Source organism: Amblyraja radiata, chromosome 29, assembly GCF_010909765.2.
Source record: "Amblyraja radiata isolate CabotCenter1 chromosome 29, sAmbRad1.1.pri, whole genome shotgun sequence".
Lineage (NCBI taxonomy): Eukaryota > Metazoa > Chordata > Chondrichthyes > Rajiformes > Rajidae > Amblyraja > Amblyraja radiata.
Genome location: NC_045984.1, coordinates 23,395,820 through 23,416,145, shown reverse-complemented (window position 1 = coordinate 23,416,145; position 20,326 = coordinate 23,395,820). Strand labels below are relative to the sequence as shown.

General features: G+C 44.3%; 1 long non-coding RNA gene across 1 annotated transcript; it reads left to right on the top strand.

Moving 5' to 3' along the window:
• Positions 1–301: 301 nt before the first annotated feature.
• Positions 302–19,151, top strand: LOC116989692. The gene is made up of 3 exons (XR_004416295.1): positions 302–417; positions 14,858–14,861; positions 19,141–19,151. It is a non-coding gene; the product is annotated as an uncharacterized LOC116989692 (long non-coding RNA).
• Positions 19,152–20,326: the final 1,175 nt, after the last annotated feature.

Below are 20,326 nucleotides of genomic sequence, written 5' to 3'. Positions count from 1 at the left end.
AAAGGAGATGTGCAGGAGAAGACCTTTTTGCACAGAGGGTGGTGGCTGCCAGGAGTGGCAGTGAAGGCAGATATGATGGCGACATTTAAGAGCCCTTTAGATAAGCACATAGAGATGCAGCGACTGGAGGCCGATGGATCACGTGGGGGCAGCAGAGATTTATTGTAGCTTGGCATCATGTTCGGCATGGACATTGTGGGCCGAAGGGCCTGTTCCTGTGTTGTACTGTCCTAGTACTCATTTGCCCCATGTCTTCAGAAGGGAGAAGGAGCAGTTTCTGGGGTCAGCAATGTAGCCCTTGTGGCGCCACCTGGTGGTCAGACCACTTACTGTTGAACCCTCGTCAGCAGAATGGGGACTGTCACGTGACAGGCTTTGAGGGGCACGTACGTGACATGATGAGGGGAGTTAAGGGGAGTGTCCTGCTATATCAGCAGGATCTTACCTCGAGATCATCAGGTAGCAGAGTTTGAGTGAAGAACCTCTCTCTGCAACAGCAACAAAGTCTTTTATGTTAGAGAACCAAACTTGCACGTATACCAACCATGCATTGTCCGAATAAACCAACCGTCTGTCCACAACGCTTGGTACCTCCACACCCTGTTACATGTGACACTAACACTCTAGGTGTTACCAAGGAATAGTTTTATTCATTTGAAAGGATCAGGGAGGCTTTTCAGATTTTCATCCCAAATTTGTGAGGGGAATATTGTTCATCCCGGTGATTATTTGGAACCCAAAGATTCAGAGTTTGCAATATCTGTTCTTAGGATATGTAACACACCATAAGGATGCGGACTATCTGGTCTGATCTCTGAGACCCACACAGGAAATGCAGACTGTTATTTTCTCTGTGTCCGATTAACATTTTCTGAATATCAGTCCATCTGATGAACAGGACGGCACCTTGGTGCATTTGATGGAGCTGGTGCCTCACAGCAATAACGACCTGGTTCGATTCTGACCTCAAATCCGGATCCCCGCGCCGTGCCACTGTGTGGCCCCAAGTCATAGTCATAGAGAATCATAGTCGCACAATGTGCAAACAGGCCCTTCGGCCCGACTTGCCCACACCGACCAACATGCCCCATCTACACTAGTCCCACCTGCCTGTGTTTGGTCCATATCCCTCCAAACATATCCTATACATGTACCTGTCCAAATGTTGCCAAAGCATTGCAGCGATGTGCAGAATTTCAGTATTGGATGCCCTAAGTAAGATGCAGCTGAACATTAACATGCCATAACTTCTGTTGCAGTAACAACAATTTACAAGACGGAGTAGACTTGATGGACCGAATGGCCTAATTCTGCTCCAACGGCGTATGAACTCAGAAACTTATGAACAACAGGGTTGACCTTTGAAACTTTACTGTCTTCTCAAGAACGCAACAATTTCAAGGACATCATAAGTAAAAACATTGCAAAAGAAATCAGCTGAATGCAAAATGGTGCAAGTTACAGAAACAGAATTTAATTGTACCATTACACCTATATTTATATCATAAGCCTTTTACTTCACTGTAAGGGAGCCCAGTATTAAATGTTACACAAAACCATCGGCCTGATTAGTTGACAGATGTGTGAATCACCAATCAGTTCCATGTGCCTGCTCACAGTGTAAAAGTGGTTTTATATTGATTGGGGAGGGGGAGCTGAGCTCATTAAGGATGAACAGTGCAGGGGAAAATGGGATCTGTTCCACTTTACACCCAAAGCCATCATCAATCTTTCCTATTTAAAGATGAATTTCGAAGCCTTCTAACTGACAATGGACCAGCTCCCTATCTCTAACAGTGGTCCCACTGGACAGCTCTCTAGGCCTGACATGCAATGATATCTTGCCTACCTGAGAAAATATACCAGAACTAAATGGAAATATAACTAAATGGAAAGGGATACTGAGTTGGATGATCAGCCATGATAATGTTGAATGGAGGTGCAGGCTCGAAGGGCCGAATGGCCTACTCCTGCACCTATTTTCTATGTCTATGTTTCAATGAAATGTCGGCATGGCTGGATCTTGAATTAGATGCCTAAGCAAGGACTTACGCTGAAGGCATAGAAAGGAACTGCAGATGCTGGTTTACACCGAAGGTAGACACAAAATACTGGAGTAACTCAGCGGGACAGGAAGCATCTCTGGAGAAAAGGAATATGTGACATTTCAGGTCTTGACCCAAAGAGTCACCCATTCCTTCTCTCCAGAGAAGCTGTCTGTCCCGCTGAGTTACTCCAGTATTTTGTGTCTACATACACTGAAGGTATTACCTAAACACACCAACTAAACACTATCAAATGGCAACCAAAATTCAAACTACAAACTATTTTGGTTTCTCTGGGAACTTAAGGCTTTTATTCTGTTTTCACTAATATTGAGGTTTCTATTATTTATTGACCTTATTTTCCTCTTATCAAGTCAATCGTAGGCGGCACTGTGGCACAGCGCGTGAGTTGCAGCTTTACAGTGCCAGGGATTGATAAGATCTTGATTTGGAAGGGTGTCAAAGCTTACGGAAAGAAGCCTAGAGGATGGGGTTGAGAGGAAAAAATAAAAGCCATGATTGAATGGCGGTGTAGACTCAATGGGCTGAATGGCCTAATTCTGCTCCTATGTCTCATGGTCTCATGGCCCTATCATTGTATGTGTGAAAAAATGCACCCCACCAATCTCCTTAAAGGTATTACCCTTTAATATTTGAAGATTCCACCTTAAAGATGGGCTTGTATCTTCTGATTCAGAACCAAGTATGTAACTAAATGAGCCAAACAAGGTTAATACCGCGATCAACTCATCAAATCATGGGAAAACAAAAACAATTAAAAATATTATTTTTGTCAAAGATAGACACAAAGATAACCCTCTTAGACTGAAGAAGGGTTCTGACCCGAAATGTCACCCATCCTTTTTCTCCAGAGATGTTGCCCGACCCGCAGAGTTACTCCAGCACTTTGTGTCGATCTTCATTATATCTGCTGTTCCTTTCTCCACATCATTATTGTCAACTTGGTTTCAAATAATAACCCAAGTAAAGAACTTCTGCAGTAGTTCATTAAAGAAAATAGCTTTCATAAGAGGGGGATATTGTGAGCTCGGATGTGGAGTGAAAGTTATGATGTTTAACAAATTAGATTTAGTAGTAAAGGCACACTTTTAATTTGCTATTAAATTATTAATTTTGTTTTACTTTTACTTTTATTTACTTCTGGATTTGTAATGGCTTCTACCATGCGTAATGATGTATAAATATCCCAATTGTTTCTGTGGCTAATACTGAATTTTCCGACAAATGTGATTGAGGGGTAAAATAGTTTGTTCCATTCAAAGTTGAGCAACATTTCTCTCAAACACCCATTGCAATGTCTATGTGGAGATAATTGGAAGATGTTCTATGTTTGAACCTGTATTTTCTATTTATTTTGTATTACTCTGGGCTAGTAAAACTATCAAGAACTTATTTTTTTTAATGAGAGGCACAGTGGTGCAGCGGTAGAGTTGCTGCCTTACAGTGCCAGAGACCCGGGCTTGATCCTGTCAACGGGTGCTGGGGGTCTGCGCAGAGTTTGTACGTTCTCCCTGTGACCGTGTGGGTTTTCTCCGTGTGCTCCGGTTTCTTCCCAGACTCCAAAGGCGTGCAGGATTTTAGGTTTTCAAAAAAGAACTGCAGATGCTGGAATATCGAAGGTACACAAAATTGCTGGGGAAACTCAGTGGGTGCAGCAGCATCTATGGAGCGAAGGAAATAGGCGACGTTTCGGGCCGAAACCCTTCTTCAGACTGATGGGGGGTGGGGGAGAAGGAAGGAAAAGGGGAGGAGGAGGAGGAGCCCGAGGGCGGGCGGATGGGAGGGTGGGAGGAGACAGCTAGAGGGTTGAGGAAGGGGAGGAGACAGCAAGGGCTAGCAAAATTGGGAGAATTCAATGTTAATGCCATCCGGACGCAAGGTCCCCAGACGGAATATGAGGTGCTGTTCCTCCAATTTCCCTCGGGCTCCTCCTCCTCCCCTTTTCCTTCCTTCTCCACCCCCCATCAGTCTGAAGAAGGGTTTCGGCCCGAAACATCGCCTATTTTCTTCGCTCCATAGATGCTGCTGCAGCCGCTGAGTTTCCCCAGCAATTTTGTGTACCCAGGATTTTAGGTTAATTGGCTCCGGTAAATTGTTCCAATTGAAATGATGTATTGCCTTTCTGCTGACTGGATAGCACGCAACACAAGCTCTGCACTGTACCTCGGCACATGCGACAATAAACTAGACTGTAACTGTAGCTAGTGTGTAGGATGCAATACTGGGAGTAACATAGGATTAGTGTACGGGTGATCGTTGGTCGGCCTGGACTCGGTGGGTGGAAGGGCCTGTTTCCAGGCTGCATCTCCAAGCTAAACTAAGCAAAATATCATGCCATTGTACAATTATCATCCCAGGTATTAATCACAGGAGGTTGCAACTTCCAATCCCGTTAAGCTGAAAGATCCTTCATTTACTTCATATTGGCGCGTTAGAGTCAAGGTCCTCTTGACTGACCAATGATGACTTGGTTGCCATGGTAAACGCTAAACCAATCACACACCAAGAATGTCTAACTTTCCCATTACATCATTATATATAATTATTACAATATACAGTGTTAAATCCTCATGCATCTCCCCTTTGACACACCTGCAATGCACTTCATTAACAACAATCTATACCAAATGATTTGTGCATTAAAAATACTCTAAACCCTAAACCGCCTTTCCTTTGGTCGTTCGCTTGGATTTCCAGAGGAAACAGATCTCAACGTTTGTAGCCGGGAATGCACATTTTTGTAATTTTTCTCTCTTTATATTTTATGCAAATTGATTGAAACTATTTTTGCACTACCTAGACATTTTTACTGTAAAAGCTTTCTGTGATGGATTGCTTTGATTCAGGTCACACCAGCTATAAAGATGAAAGATGTGGGGAACAGTGAACTGTGCGGTGCTATCCTTTCAGACCAAGGGTGATTTGTTATCATAGCTGTGTCCTATGAACAGATTGACTCTGCGCACATTGATCAAGTCATTATTGGTGAGCTTTTTCCTGCTTTACGGACCATTTCACGGACATGCCTGAAAATTCAAACCTTGCATAAGAAGAGACGGAGAAGATCGAAGAAGTAGAGAGAGAGAGAGAGAGAGAGAGAGAGGAGGAGAGAGAGAGAGAGCAGGAGAGAGAGGAGATGAGATAGAAGCGAGAGAGAGAGAGAGCAGCGAGAGAGCAGAGAGAAGGAGAGAGCAGCAGAGAGAGAGAGAGAGAGAGAGGAGAGAAGAGAGAGCGAGAGAGAGAGAGAGAGAGAGATAGAGAGATAGAGAGAAAGATGGCGAGGACGAGGAAGAGAAGAGAGAGATAGAGAGCGAGAGAGAGAGAGAGAGAGGGAGAGATAGAGAGCTCGGAGAGGCGATAGACGGAGAGAGAGAGATAGAGTGCGAGATCGTCTGATCGAACGCATACTAGATATGCGGGCTAGCTAGAGCCACTCGACTCTATCTATCGCTAGATCTATGATATCTCTCTCTCTCTCTCTTTCTTTCCCTTTCTCTCTCCCCCCTCTCTCATTCTCTCTCTCTCTCTATCACTCAACTCTTTTTCTCACACATTACCCCCTCCCAACCCCAATTAGCCCCATAGAAGCAACACTCATTTATTTAAAAGGAGACAGTCCACATTTAAAATGATCAATTGACAATTCAATTGTGGATGGGAGACCCTCGGACTGTCTTTGATCGGACTTTACTGGCTTTATCTCGCACTAAACGTTTTACACGTTATTCCTTTAACCGTGTATCTGTACGCTGTGAAAGGCTCGACTGCAGTCATGTATTGCCTTTACGCTGACTGGCTACCATGCAACAATAGCTTTTCACTGTACCTTGGTGCACGTGGCAATAAACTAAGCTAAAACTCAACTTAAAATCCTCACGCTGTGGCCCATTCATGAGGCTCAACGAAAATGGCTCAATCCTCTCCTTGCATGAAAATAATCAGGTCGGATCCCAAAATGGCTGGATGATTACTTTTCAAATCATTCAGATATCTACGCAGTAGAACCATTGAGTGACCCCAAACCACACAAGCCATTAGTTTGAAATGTGAATGGGTTCTAGAGTTCAAATATTCATGAAGTGGTTTATTCTTCAATAAACCACTCCTCCCAAGTCATTTATTCATTTCATGCCACACTTTAAAGTGGAATCAGTGAGTATTTCCAATGGTGCTTCATGCGAAATATAAAAACCACTGCTGGCTGGAGCCCTCAAACATATTGTACAATTGACTTTCTTCCATTGTGATATTTCCAATTGTTGTTAAATAGTTCAGCTCAAACCCTGTTGTTAAAAGGACCCTGATTCAGAATGAATGGACATACCTTTAGAAAGGAGATGAGAAGGAATTTCTTCAGCAAGAGGTTGGTGAAACTGGAATTCATTGCCACGTACGGATGTGGAGGCCAAGCCATCGGTTATTTTTTAAGGCGGAGACTGATAGATACTTGATTAGTACGGGTGTCAAGGGTTATGGAGAAGGCAGGAGAATGGGGTTGAGAGGGAAAGATAGATCAGCCATGATTGAATGGTGGACTGGACTCGATGGGCCGAATGGCCTAATTCTGCTCCTATAACATGAACTTGTGAACATGAATTATTCTCTGGTTTGCGTCGGTGAATTTGGTCAAGTATAAAATCATGAGGGAATTAGATAGTGAACGTACAGCCTTTTTCCCCATACAGAAATTACAAAGAAAATTCTACAAGACAGTAAAATAATGCGCGAAATAAATAAATACATGAATGAAAAACACGGCTAGGAAATAAAACAAGTCCGTGGTAGTGCAAGAGGTGACCTGTTGGCAAGGTAGGATTAGAGTTGTGTAGGTAGGTTCACCAACCTAATAGTTGTGATAAAATAGCTGTTTCTGAACCTGCTGGTATTTGACTTCAGACCTGTGTATCTCTTGCCTGATGATATCAGGTAGCATGTTCCTGATGGTAAGGATCGTTGATGGTTAATATTGCCTTCTTAAGTTAGTACCTCATGTAGATGCTTTCAATGGTGGGGAGGGCTGTGCCCATGATGAACCGGGCTGTATGGGGCCGGTATAATGAGTTCATAGGTTCATAAGTGATAGGAGCAGAATCAGCCCATTCGCCCCATCAAGTCTACTCCGCCATTCAATCATGGCAGATTCTATCTCTCCCTCCTAACCCCATTCTCCTGCCTTCTCCCCATAACCCTGACACCGTTACTAATCAAGAATCTATCTGTCTCTGCCTTAAAAAAAATCAATTGACTTGTGCCTTCCATGGTAATGAATTCCACAGATTCACCACCCTCTGACTTAAGAAATTCCTCCTCATCTCCTTCCCAAAGGAACGTCGCTTAATTCTGAGGCTATGTCCGCCAGTCCTTGACTCTCCCACTAGTAGAAACATCCTCTCCAAATCCACTCTATCCAGTCCTACCTCTGTTCGGTAAGTTTCAATGAGGTCCCTCCTCAGCGAGGTACAGGTACAATGAAAATCTTCTCATGAAACATCATCTGGCCATTACCTCTACAGACATTGCTTGCCTGTAGCACTTTGTCTTTTGCTCAAATTTCCTGCATCTGCAGCTTCTTCTGTCTACAGCAAAAATATAGCTTGCAGCAGCACCCCAGGCACCTAGACACAGACAACACACAGAACCTAAATTATACATTAAAACAATGTAATTATAAAGTCTGTATTTTATAATTCAATATTTTTCTGCAAACTCACAATTCAGTCAACTCCGTTACAATATCGTAATAGTACGTTCACTCTCTTCTCCTTGTCGCGGTGGAGAAGCTTGTGTGGACCTGAGATCCTGAGAGCGATGCCGTCTGGAGCTATGCTCCTGGTAGGGCCATCCATGACGGTAAGGTCAAGGGGGAGGTCTCTGACAAAGAGCAATCCAACCAAGACCTCAACGGTGGAATAGGCGGAGGATGATGGCTGAGCTTAGGGGAGCGTCACAACGGCTGGGAAGACGGATGAAGGCTGTAGCAGAAAAGTGTCTCCAGTCGTCTTGGACTCCATGCCACTGGATCCTGACCCAGATCTGTCAAGGACCGTGGGGTGGCTGTCTGTACACCAGCCTCCCCACGTTAAACAAAGTCACGCACAAGCATCCTCCATATAGGGAATAGCACCCTGGAGACACCCATGATCAGCCATGACCGAAGGGGGCCTAAGAACAATCACTCTGCAAAAAAACTCTAATTTAACATTCTGGCCAGATTCCACATCAAATTCAAACTTAAATTCTTGCTACTATTACATACATTGGTAGAAATATGTCATGGAACAGTGAAATGTAATGCGGTCTCATTAGACCCTCAACTGAAGCAATCAAGGAGGCTGGTATCTCAATCTTGGGATTACAACATAGAACATGAAACAGTACAGCGCGGGATCATCCACTTTGGCCCACAATGTCCGTGCCGAACATGATGCCAACACCAATTCCTATCTGCCTGTGTTCGATCATATTACACCATTCCCCGCATATCCATGTGCCTTTCCAAAAATCTCCCAAATGCCACTAATGTATCTGCCTCCGCCACCAGCCCTGACAACGCTTTCTAGGCACCTACTATTCCGTTAAAAAAAATATTATTGCCACGTGTACCAAGGTACAGTGAACAGTTTTTGTTGCGTAATAACCAGTCAGCGGAAAGACAATACATGATTACCATCGAGCCATTGTAATCCTGCATTGTCATGATGGTGGAATAAGGAAATAACGTTCAGTGCAAGAGCTAAGAGAATTATGTTTACTACAAGGGTGGTGGGAGTATGGAACAAGATGCCAGAGGAGGATGTCGAGGCAGGGACTATCCCAACATTTAAGAAACAGTTAGACAGGTACATGGATAGGACAGGTTTGGTGGGATATGGACCAAAACGCGGGCTGGTGGGACTAGTGTAGCTGGGACATGTGGGCCGGTATGGGCAGGTTGGGCCGAAGGGCCTGCTTCCGCACTGTATCATTCTATGACTCTATGAGTTTACGAGAGATAAGGGAATAACGTTTAGTGCAAGCGATAAGGGAAGTATATTTAATGCAAGATTAAGGGAATAACATTTTGTGCAATAATTGTAAGCTGATTTGCAAGAGCCTCAACCATTTTGATGTATTTCTGTTGGAAGTGATTTATTGTGAGTCCAGTCATTTCTCATGGTAAGATCACTGTGCATAGCATGACTAGGAACAAAAATTGAGATTGATGGAGGGATCATAGTAAAAATATGATCTGTCTTACAGATTACTGACATTTTTATTCAATTGACCTTTTACTCTAATGATAAGAAAACACAATCTTGCCAAGAAAGCCCATTGTGAATTTGTTGAGCCGAGAGTTTTGGTTTAAATTAAACAATACTGTACTCTTAAATCTGCAGCCAGTGGTTCTATTCGGCTTTCTAATGTCTTACATTTGACAAATGAATCCAATCAAGGCTTGCTATAAGATGTACGTGAAATTGTTTTCCTAATAAAAAATAAATTTTTAGTTGTTCTGCATCCTCAGGGAGTCTGAAGTCTCTAGTCAAGAGCTGGGGTCAATAAACCTTACAGGTTTACTCTATCTTTCTCGAAAATAAGGCAGCCAGCATCATCAAGGACCTGCACCACCCTGGCTACATTCTCATTTCACTCCTGCCATCGCGAAGAAGGTACAGGAGTCTGAAAACCATGACCACCAGGTTCAACAACAGCTTCTTCCCAACAACCATCAGATCTTGAACGCTACAAACACTAAGCTATGAACTATGAAATATCTTGGTTGTGCCATGGGCCTTTGGGTTTCTTGCACTAATATTGGGGTTTATAATGTATTACTTTTGTTTGTGGGTGTGGGGGGGTTATAATGTTATCTATGAGTACTGTTTTTACAGTATCGTTTTGGTGCTGCATAGACGAATTTCATTGTTCCATTTTTGGTACATACTCTAGACTTCACTCTTGAGTTTATTTCTAAGGCAAGTCATAGAATCATAGAGTACAGGGCCTGTCCCACTGTACGAGGTAATTCAAGAGTTCTCCCGAGTTCTCCCCTGATTCGAGCTCGTGTAATGTACATAGTGGGTACGTAGGAGCTCGTGGATGTCACGTATCAGCTCGTACGAGTAACGGTAGGTACTCGGGAAATCCAGTAAACTCGTGGCATTTTTTCAACACTGTGAAAAATGTCCCTGAGTAAAAAAAATACTTGCGATGAAAAAAATGGTTACTTTTTACTCGTACGAGCCCCTACGTACATTATACGAGCTCGAATCAGGGGAGAACTCTTGAATTACCTCGTACAGTAGGACAGGCCCTTAATACAAAATGGATACATAAAGTTACAAAGTCATACAACATAGGAACAAGCTCTTCAGATTACATGGTAACCAAAACACCCCGTCCAAACTATCCCATTTACCCGCGTTTGGTCCCTTCCCCTCTAAACATTTCTTATCCAAATATCTTTTAAATGTTTTCGTTATACCTGCCTCAACTACTTCCTCTGGTGAGTAAAGTAGTGTTTCAAAAAAAGGTTTTGAGGAAGTCTTGCCACAGACTTTATCTGCTATGTTGGGACATTTATGGTTTTGCCATCGAAAGCTTGAGCACCCCCCAGTTTAGTTAAAAGTGCAAGCCTGATTCAGAGTGGAAACACTATCCTTCTGAGATACACCAGTTAAAGGACTCTGCATGATTCCTTCCACTAACCCACAGTGTCACAAAGGAGGTGAAGGCTTCTAATAATTCAAATCAATGGCTCGACAATCTCAAGTTGTTGCCAATAACTTGAAAGATTTTATTAATATCATGCACTGTGGTAGAATTTAGTCAATAGAATGTGCGCTACAAAGCTGCTTGGAATATATCACCTTCTTTTCAACATTTGTTGTCATGTTACTGGTTTATTCAGGAAAATATCAAATAAATGGCTGTAAAGAGGCTGTTTAGAATTTTAAAGTGGAGCCATTCGTTCTGAGCTTATACTTGTAACAGATGTAATATTGATTGGTACAACTTTAGGAATTGTAAGAGATGACCGACTGCTCCCTCGGATGTTGATATGGAGGCGTCCAGAGGCTATCTGTCTGCAGAAAAAAAAGCCACGGACGAAATGTCACTTTGCATAATTGAAGTTTGTCTTGTTTTGTTTTAGCGATATACCATGGAAACAAGCCGGGTCATTGAGAGAAAATAAAATTGTAAACATACAGAAAAAAAGCATAAAATGAGAAAATAAAAAACTGGATGAGGATTCTTTTTTGTTACAGATACTGGATACTATAATTATTGTGTAATTATATATATTTCCATGCATCATGCAATGGGATTTATATTATGTTCAACATAACAGCTATAACACAAAGCATGTTATGAAAGATATATACATAATCTTTCTTTACATTTTATTCTCACCTGATACTTTAATCTTGTGAAGGTGAACAGTATCAGCTGGTAGCAGGATTGTGGCCGTTGGTTGCTCAAGCAGAGGTCCACCCAGTGTTTGTTGACTTTATTTTAGAATTACAGCATGGTAACAGGCCCTTCGGCCCACCGAGACCATGCCGACCACCGATCACCCGTTCTATGTCACCCCACTTTCTCATCTGCTCCCTACACACTAGGGGCAATTTTACACAGGCCGATTAGCCTGCAGGCCCGCACGTCTTTAGAATAAGGGAGGAAACCGCAGCACCCAGAGGAAACCCATGCGGTAACGGGGAGAACATGCACATTCTACAAGGACAGCACCCGAGGTCAGAATTGAACCTGGGTCTCAGATGCTATGAGGCAGCAGCTCAGCCAGCTGTGCCACTGTGGCACCATTTATTAATGAGGGATTTTTTTTTGTTAATGTAAATTACTGCTTTTTTCACCCGTACCTTTGCAAATGAATGAGATAAATATATTGAGAGAATGCTTGAATTTGATATGTAATGGATCCTCATGATTTCCTCATCAGCAGACCACAATCAGTATTAATTGGCAACAACACTTCTTCCTCAATAACCATCAACACAGGAGCACCTTAATGCTGTGTGCTCAGTTCCCTGCTTTACTCTCTCTACATCCATGGCTACTGTATGTCGCCAGATCCCGCCCCAACGCCTTCTTTAAATTTGCCAATGTTATCACCATTGTTGGACAAATAATGGGTAATGATAAGTCAGAGTACTGGAAGGCGATTGATAATCTGTTTGAATGGCACTAGAATAACAATCTTGCTCTCAACATTAGCAAGACCAAGGAGCTGATAATTGACTTCAGGAGGGGAAAGACAAGGATCAATGAACCTGTCTTCATGACAGGATGGCGATGGAGAGAGTCAACAGCAGATTCAGATTCCTGGGCGTGCGTACCTCTGAAGACCTGTCCTGTGCCCAACACACTGATGCAAACACAAAGAAAACTCTTCAACACCTCTACCTCTTCAGAAGATTGAGGAGAATTGGGGCGGCACAGTGGCGCAGCGGGAGAGTTGCTGCCTTATAGCTCTTTCAGCGCTAGAGACAAGGGTTCGATTTACGACTACGGATGCTGTCTGTTTGTACGTTCTCCCTGTGACCACGTCGGTTTTCTCCGAGATCTTCAGTTTCCTCCCACACTCCAAAGAGGTACAGGTTTGTAGGTTAATAGGCTTTCTATAAATATAAATTGTCCCTGGTGTGTGTTGGGTAATGTTAATGGGCGGGGATCGCTGGTCGGCCCTGGATGCGAATGGCCAAAGGTCCTGTTTCCATGCTGTATCTCTAAAGTAAACTAAAACTAAGATTGGGTATGTCAATGAATAGTCTATCAAACCTCTACAGGTAGGTGTACAGTATGGAGCGTATGGACTGCTTGCATTACTTCTTGGTTCAGTAAAAATGTGGGTCAGGCACCATCTCTAGAGAACATGAATAGGTTTCTATCTCCTGACTCTCAGTCTGAAGAAGGGTCTCGACCCGAAACGTCACCTATTCCTTTCCTCCTGGGATGCTGTCTGACCCGCTGAGTTACTCCAGCTTTTTGTGTTTATCTTCATGAATAGGACCCATCTTCAGATTGATTGTAGGGGGGGGGGGGGGGAGGGGAGCGGGGGGGGGGAGGGGAGCGGGGGGGGGGGGGGGGGGGGGGGGAGAGAGGCAGGACAAAGCGTGGCAGGTGATAGTGACATGGGTGAGTGTTTTTTTTTTGTTTTTTTTTAAATTATTTTATTAGAAGCAATTGTACAAAGATAAAACATTCGGCATCTAGAATTATACAGTTATTGTACAGCTTCATTTTTAACCTTATAACCTAAATTGAAAAAATGGAAAAAAGGAAAGAAAGGGAAAGCAAGAAAAGAAGAAAGGAAAAAGTAAAAGGATTGAATAGAGAAGAACGAGAAAAAGTCCCCCTAAGCTACCAAAGCATTGCAGCAGAAAGATAGAGGAATAAGAAAGATGGAGATATAACGCCCCTCCACCCCACCCCCCCCACCCCCCCCCCCCCCCCCCGCCTCACCCACGTAGCCACGTAGCATCGGATTTAAATTTAAATTTGTGTCTCACCAAAGTATTGTAAAAAATCAGTAAAGGGTGTCCATGTCTTAAGAAATTGCTCTGGTTTTTCCACCAAGACAAACCTAATGTTTTCCAAATGTAGTGAGTGTTTTGGTTTTGATAGTCAGATAGGTGGGTCTAGGCGGGCCAAACGCAAGCATTCGGCGAAATGGTCACCAGGTCTAGGCTTGGTCTCTCTGATGTACAGGAGGCCATACTGGGAACGCCAGAGAAGGTGTTTGAAGAAGATGCTTGGCCTGGATCTTCTACAATATCCATGGGCAACTCTTAGCCATAAAGATAGTTGTTGCAGGAATGGAAAGCACTCCAGCGTGGGACTTTGTCAGTCAGAATAGACTCTGGAACATGGACAATCCAGAGCTTAATCTGTACGTACAAAGAAGAAACCACAGCTGACGTTCTCAGCTGCTCCTGATGTCATTGCCTGGCCCAGCCTAATCAATGCACTACAATAACTGGTGTTCTACATCTACGGATGACTTATGAAAGAAGAATATTGTGGCCAATCCATCCAAATCTCTATCTCTCTCACAAATAATTGGTATTGGCTTTGCATCATAACTTGGCCAGGATTCAACGCAGGACACCTTGATTGTTTGAGTATCTGAATCGTTGCCAGCGAGTCCCATTCACAAGAGAAGATGACAAAAACAATTAGCCAAATAAGCGTGCCGGCGTTAAATCTTGTTACCTTGATGCTGCTAATAAATAGTTGATATTTAGTTCGTGAACAAGTCATTCACTTAATAAGAACACGATTCACCTTGCATTTTCAGTCAAGGCGAAGGATGCAGGGAATTAAATGGACAGTAATAGATACTTGAGAGCAATTGCTAGGCAGTAATCTAATCAAGAGGTTCAGGTGACATCATGATCCGTGATGTGGAATTAAAGAAACTTATAAGTACCACCCGAACACACAAATGAGATCAGCGACTTCTGGGCAGCACGGTAGAGCTGTTGCCTTACAGCGCCAGAGGCCCGTGTTCGATCCTGACTGCGGGTGCTTCTTTGTACGTTCCCCCCGTGACCTGCGTGGGTTTTCTCCGAGATTTTCGGTTTCTTCCCACGCACCAAAGACATATGGGTTTGTAGGTTAAGTGGTTTGGCATGAATGTAAATTGTTCCTAATTCGTGTGGGATGGTGTTGGTGAGCGGGGATCGCTGGTCGGTGCGGACTCGGTGGGCCAAAGGGCCTATTTCCGCGCCGTATCTCCAAACGAAACTAAACTGTTGTCCCTAAAATACTGCATGTAATTTCAAAGAGAGCTCCGTTGTTTGAGGAACTTGTTGTGACAATAATAGCCAAAGTGCCATTAATGATTGGAGTCTGCGCTGAAAAGTTGGAATGCAATCACTAAATTATTAAACAGCATTCCATAACTGATTCTCAGAGAAAAAGAGAATTCCCAGAGTATAATGATATAAAGCACATATTTATCTCTAAGAGTCAGTTTATTAACAGCAATTTTCAGTTTTAGTTATGAACACCTTGTGAAATTGTTCATAAGAAATAAGCTCATTCCTCATTCTAACGAGTCCTTAATGTTTCCCCAAAATAAATTATGCTGCTCTCTTTTTCATTGTTGATTCTTCCTGTCTGCAACCTATCCCAAAGTGAGAAATGTATCTTTGATCACCAGCACTAAATGCACGCTTTTGTACTGTTTGTACTCAACTCTGTGCACGCTATGCGCTGAGCTGCGTACGAGTGCCTGGGGTTCTCCTCTGTATCAAATGCTGGAAATTCAAGGCAATTCTTTGCTGCCATTTTCCCCCTGATTTGTCCATCTGTTTCCGTCACTCGTTTTGTGCCTCTTTTGTGCTCTCCCTCTCAACATGTCACAAAGTCAGAGAGTCACACTCCCCTCAGGGCCTTGGGCCCAACACGTCCCAACCAATGCACGGTGGCCTTACAGCGCCAGAGACCCGGAATTCGATCCTGATCACAGGTGCTGTCTGTACAGAGTTTGTACATTCTCCCTGTGACCACGTGTGTGATGTTTGGTAGACTGTGTGGGGTGGGAGGACCCGTTGCTCCTCCCATGCAGCAGGTGGCGCTGCACAGGACAAAGGGGGATGTTTTGTATATAGTTTTTCCTGTCTGTAGACAGTGTGAGTGTGCAGCCATTTTGAGTTGTCTTGCTGCCAGCATTGAAGACTCTCAAGTTTATGTAGACATAGAAAAAGAACACGAAAGTGGTGTCAGAAGTGAGATACTTCGGTTGAGTCCAAAGACCCAGAGAAGAGCCTATTTTTCAATTAAAAAAAAACATTTTTTTTTTAGTTCTGTAGTGCACTCGAATAACATGTCTCAGCAATTCGATCGTTTCGATCCCGAGCGAGAAAGGTGGTCGTCGTATTTAATGCGCGCTGAGTTTTAGTTTGAAAGTATGGAAATTACGACTGACCTGAGGAAGAAGGCTCATCTTGTGTTCATCAATGTCTCCAGAAACCTTTGCACTGCTTCAAAATTTACTTACAGAAGAAGCAACTGAGGTTTCATACGCTGAAATCACAACGGCTTTGCAGCTGCATTTCGAAGCAAGTCGAAATTTCCTCGCAGCTCGCCTTGATTTCTACAGGACGGTGCAACAGGAAGGGCAATCGATTGCCGAATTTTACTTCGGAGTCACGTGAGTGACTACGTGAAGAACCCCGCCAGGACGCATGCGTGTCATATCGCTACACGCATTGCAACGAGTCACAGCAGGGGGAACGGCGTTCCCCTTAGCGGCAATAATTGAAAGCCAGGAACAGCAGGTAAGGAGACTCTGCGTTCCAGAATTGAAAGTCGGGAACAGCAGGTAAGGAGGCTCTGCGTTCCTTCCACTTACCTTACAGGTGGAGACATGGACCAGATCCACGAAGGCTGCGGGAAAGCTGGCGGGGGAGAACCGCGGAGTTGCGGGCAGCCGGCAGCAGCAGCCAACCGCACGCCAATCTCCCGTAATGGGAACAGCTGTGCCCGACTTCGCTCCCGCACTGGCCACGGCCGGGCGGTAGAGCGAAGCAAAAAACCAACAGAGTCGTTGACTCCGAAGAGTCCGACTCTGAATAGCCGCGAGCGGCCAGTGCCCGTGCGCATTGGGGCCGGGTGGAGCCGCTTTAGGAGCGGGGAACAAAGCAGCCGTGATGGCCAGTGCCCGTGAGCATTGGAGCCGGTTGGAGCGGCTGGGAGCGGGGAACAAAGCAGCCGCGAGTGGCCTATGCCCGAGAGTATAAGAGCCAGTTGGAGCGGCTGCTGGAGGAAATACTCCAAAGTGGCAGGCTCCGGGAGATGGAGGCTAGCCACAGTGGGCAGTTAGGAAGCCCCACAGCAGTACCTCTTGTGGGGCTGCACAGTGTTTCTCCCTCATCAGAGGGGAGCACGGAGGGTCAATCCTGGGCTGACTGCAGGAGCTGGAGCAGGAGCGGCTTCAGGAGCAGCCGCGACGGCCAGTGCCCGTGAGCATTGGAGCCGGTTGGAGCGGCTGCAGGAACTGGAGCAGGAGCGGCCTCAGGAGTAGCGGCTTCAGGAGCAGCCACGACGGCCAGTGACCATGAGCATTGGAGCCGGTTGGAGCGGCTGCAGGAACTGAAGCAGCAGCGAGTGGCCAGTGCCCGAGAGCATCGGAGCCAGCTGGAGCGGCTGTTGGAGCAGGTAAGTGGCAGGCTCCGGGAGATGGAGACTAGTCACAGGGGGCAGCTAGTAAGTCCTACAGCATTACCTCTTGTAGGGCTGCACAGTGTTTCTCCCTCATCAGAGGGGAGTATAGGGGGTCAATTCTGGGCTGAACCTGAAGAGGGGTGCAGAACATACCCCTAGTGCACATGGGGTGCAAGAAAACCTATTGGAAGACACTTACCATCAGGGAACTGCAAAACACTGAATGTTCCCAGTGTCAACCAGTGTATTTGAAAACATGGCAGAGCCAGGGACTTGAAACAACAGAAAGTTCTGAAAGTCCTAACAGCGAGAATTACGGGTTTCGCCCGCACAATAAACAAAAAAGACATGCCACAAGATCACCAGGATGCACTGGCTTTATTTTGCAACTACCAATACGAGTAAACAGCATTAGAAGAAGTGCCATCCAACTGGCTTTAGACCCTAATTTGCAGGCCTATGCAAACCTGGAACCTCCAAACCACCAATATTACTATTTGGAGGCAACTTATCAAAACAGGTAAAAGAACTTGACAAAGAGGGTAAAACCCTGGGGCTCATTAAAGCAACGTCTAAAAACTACTTCCTGGGGAATGCGCTAACCCTCAACACCGACCCAACTACAGATCCAGACACCGGCACCTCAACGTCCACGGAGGATGCCGAAAAAGTAACAAACCTACCAATAATAACCATGGAGGTAGGTGGGTCTGGTTCCTTACGAGGTTGGTGGGAGATAACAATTCTATCTGGACAGTACCCATTAGAGGTGACCACAGATGTTATTTAACACAATGGATCATCTGCGGTTCACCCTTAACACAGTTCACATGTCAGTGACTTTGCCGAAAGAAAAGGTTACAGCCTTAATGGAGGCTTGCAGCAAAACAAAACCATCCATCAGACTGGTAGCAAGAATAATTGGCATTATAGTGGCTGCGTTTCCAGCCACACAAATCGGACCTTTACATTATCAAAAATTACAGAGGGCAAACATTCGTGCACTCAAAAATTATGGGGGTCATTCTGACAGACCAATGAAGCTACCAACAGAGGCCACAATGGAACTAAAATGGTGGAAACATAACATTAGGCATTGTTCCGATCCAAACATTATCAGCTACCCATCTATGGAACTACATACTATGCCAGTGCACTTGGATGGGATGCTACCAATTCCATCTCCAGCTGTGGGGGAGATGGAATGCACAGGAGGCATCATTATTACAAACACTGGGCATAAACTACCTGGGAATGTTGAGTGCATTCCATGGCTTTAAGTCATATTGTTCTGGGTTATATCACCAGCATGTTAGACTACAAATTGATAACACCACCCTGGTAGCATATATCAACCATATGGGTGGAAACATATCGACATCATGTGACAATCTGGCCAACACAATTTGGCAATAGTGCATCCAGAGAGATATTTGGATATCAGCTACCTGCTTACCAGGTAAACTGAATTTAGTGGCAGACAACAGGTCACGCTAATTCTATGAAAACACTGAATGGATGTTGGATAAAAAATGTATTGCTGAAATTACAGCACGGTATGGAACACCAGATATCGACCTATTCGCATCCATGCTCTCACCAGTTATCGAATTATGTTCATGGGAACCAGAACCTGGGGCAGTGGTAAAGATGCATTTTCGCTGCATTGGGGGATTATTTATTTATGCATTCCCTCCTTCTGCCTCATCAGTCGTGTATTTAGGAATATACAGTAGACTCCGCGTCTGGTATTTTGATAGTACCGGATTGGCCTACTCAACCATGGGTCCCGGTGATACACGACATGGTTTTAGAAACATGCATCACCATCCATCATAGACCTAATTTACTGGTTCTTCCCGCAACCCATGTCATAATTATATAAACCTATTAATTTATAGAGTTCAAAGCTCCTCTACTACACCTGGGACTGACGGGCCGAACAGTGGATATTATTTTAGCGGCCCACAGACAGTCCACCAAAAAACAGTACTTGGTGTCATCAAGAAATGGGAAGTACTGTCACAACAATAAACATCACCCACAGATCTATGAACGTCCCGTCTGTTCTGCAATTCCTGGCAAGCCTCCATTACGATGAGAGGCTCAGTCATAGTGCCATCAACTGCGCCAGAAGTGCTCTGTCAACATACCTGTGGCAAGGAACAGAGCGGCATTCTGTTGGGACACACCCTGGTAACCAAACTCATGAGGGGCATTTTAATGTTAATCCCCCAAGAACCAGGTACTCCCAAATATGGGATGTGAGCATTGTACTGACCATGTTAAGAAACTGGTCTCCAGCTACAGCTCTGTCCCTACAGAAACTGACTATGAAAACAGTCATGCTGATGGCCTTGGTCACGGCACAAAGGGTCCAGTCACTACAGAAACTAAGGCTGGACAACATGATTATTTCATCTGGAAATTTAACTTTTCACATCAATGAAATAGTCAAACGGAACAGACAGGGGTCAGCAGGCCTAAAAACAGAATTCAGGGCCTACCCGACAGATGGTCGTCTCTGTATTGTAACACACTTACTATTATATATGGAGTATACTAAGATCATCAGAGGGAAAGAAATGTCACTTTAATCAGCTACAAACAGCCACTCAATACAGTGACAGTCCAGACCATCTCTAGATGGCTAAAACAGGTCCTAATAAAGGCTGGAGTAGACACTAGCATTTTTAAATCTCACTCCACCAGGGCTGCAGCTACATCGGCAGCTATGAAGTTGGACGTTCCTATGGACCAAATCCTCAAGTCAGCAGGATGGTCAACGGAGGTAACTTTCCAACGACTTTATAACAAACCAGTCATTGAACCTGGAACATTTGCAGAAACAAATTTAACTTCTGTAATATAATTTACCCCATAAATAGGGGCAATAATTGGTGTTAATATATTTATCGTTGGGTTTCAATATCGTATTGATGTCTAATGATGTTAACTCTATTCTCCCCATAATCAAGGCAGATGTGATGCATGGACTCGTTTCCACGGCATGAAATCACAGAGCTTTAAAATCTTCACGTAGTCACTCACGTGACTCCGAAGTAAAATAGTAAGATTAAACGAGAACT